This window comes from Arachis ipaensis, chromosome B08 (genome assembly GCF_000816755.2).
Source record: "Arachis ipaensis cultivar K30076 chromosome B08, Araip1.1, whole genome shotgun sequence".
Classification (NCBI taxonomy): Eukaryota; Viridiplantae; Streptophyta; class Magnoliopsida; order Fabales; family Fabaceae; genus Arachis; species Arachis ipaensis.
Window position 1 is genome coordinate 7,309,748 of NC_029792.2, and position 2,286 is coordinate 7,312,033.

Here is a 2,286-nt window from a genome sequence, read left to right on the forward strand (position 1 = left end):
AATGAGTTAGCGAAATAAACTTCAGTTACTACTGTTTTTACCCTCGGTGAACGGTAAAGGAAGTCCTGGTACTGTCGATGTCGATGTACGTCTGGGGGTATATATAGCCCTAGAACAAACAGTCTTCCCTATTGATTAGGTCAAACCACAATAAGGTTGATTCCTTGCTTTTGAAATCACAAGTTCTATATATATATAATCCAATAATGATGACATATTTTTATGACAATAATTATTGAACTTAAAATGTAAAGTTGGCTGTTAAAATCTTTTCTAAAACTTAAAAAGTTATTGGATTTAAAGGATAGAGAATATACTATATGATTATTTTGTGTTGTGTATTAATTTTTTTTTTATAAAATTTAATATTATATTATGTACTACTATCCCTTTTAAAAATTTACTGTTAATATATCTTACCATTTTTATATCTAACAAAAATGTATAAAAACTTGAAATGTAATCGTCCAAATCACCCGCTAGCACGACCACCCCCTAAGAGAGTCCAGTGCTCTCGCTGGCACATCGATCCGAGTTCCGGCTCTGATACCATTTGTAACAGCCCAAACCACCCGCTAGCACGATATTGTCCGCTTTGGCACACAAGGTCTCACAGTTTTGTCTTTGACGATAGGGATGATAGACAAAATCCCCTACACTCACTCGTCAAAACGCGTCATATTAGGGAGAGGTATCCACACCCTTATAAGGCATACTTCGTTCCCCTCCCCAACCAATGTGGGACCTTACATGAAACAATCTAATTAATTATTATAAATTATTGACTAAAAGTTATATATCAATTCTAGCATATATTTACAATTAGTAATATTTTTCTATGATAAATTAAATTAGTTTCATCACTATTGATTTTAATGTAAGTCCCATATTAACATTCTAACTCTAATATATTTTTTTTCCTTCTTCACTTGAGTTAAATATTTATAAATATATTTTTTTGTCTTGATAAATAGCATCATATTATTGGGGCCCTCTTCCCCTCTCTCTATCAAATACCAAGTCATCTCTTTTTTAATTTCTTTGGTGAATGGGTAATAAGTCATCACTGAAAACACAAAAAACCACATTGTCGTGGAACAGTTCACCGGCGCAATTGAAGGCTTCTTTTCTTTTCTTGTATTACTAGTTCATAGTCTTCCAATTTTCCATTAAATAAGCCTACATAGTAGAAGAATTCTGGTAGAAATCAAAACTATTAATACACCATATATAGTAGTCAGCCAAGAATTTAATTAAGAATTTTAAGACGTTGTCTTTTTTTGGAATCTTTAGTATAATAATAGATATAGATATAGTCATATAGATAACTTTTTATCATGGTAATATGGACTTGGGAGTCAAATTGATTAAGACCTAATGAAATTAAAGCTCTTGGTTATTAGTGGTGATTATAATTTATTCCAGGCAAAAACATGTCATTATTATGGTTGCTGTTTTCCATGTTGACTATATATAATAATGAAATTAATTAAGGGTAACAATAATGTGCCAATTTATTGTAGGATTATTGTCCTACTCATAAAGTTATAATTTTCGAAAGGGGGTTGCAAGTGCAATATGTAACCATAAATTTACGAGATCAATATTACCGGGCTCACCATGTCGGCTACATTTGGTTTCATTATTTATTGTTTTGCTTTGAGTAAAGTATCGTTTTTGTCCTTAACGTTTGAGGTAAATTTTATTTGTGTTTCTAACGTTTAAATCGTCCTATTTGTATTCCTAACGTTTGTAAAAGTGATTTAATGTTATTCTACCGTCAATTACACATCATGATCGCTTTAGTTTGAGTTTTAAAAATCTCTTCTTGAGGTTAGAATACAAATGTTTGTGATAGAATCGATGATCTACTCCGAAAAATAGCTCATCAAATATTAAAACTAATTCCTACAACATTTACATAATTCACTTTTCTAGGGACATAATTGAATCTAAACACAAATAGTGGGTATAATATTAAAATCGACCACATCTAAGTGAGACCTAATTGAGAATGAATACATCCAAATGAGAATAATTGAAAAATATAATCTGAATTGTTAGTATAATTGATAGTAGGATAACATTGAATCACTTTTACAAACGTTAGGGATACAAATAGGACGATTTAAACGTTAGGGACACAAATAGGACTTACCCCAAATGTTGGGGACAAAAATGATACTTTACTCTTTTGCTTTTTATATATAGGTTAGTTCATTGTGTAGTTTGAAACTAAGAAATTTTTTTTTTTTTTATGTACACAATAATTCCTTAATCCTCCCT

General features: G+C 30.7%; 1 long non-coding RNA gene across 1 annotated transcript in view; it reads left to right on the forward strand.

Annotated features, from left to right (window-relative positions):
* The window catches only part of LOC110266175, a 23,660-nt gene that overhangs the window by 19,422 nt on the left and 1,952 nt on the right, over positions 1 to 2,286 (forward strand). The gene's annotated exons all lie outside the window — the stretch shown is intronic.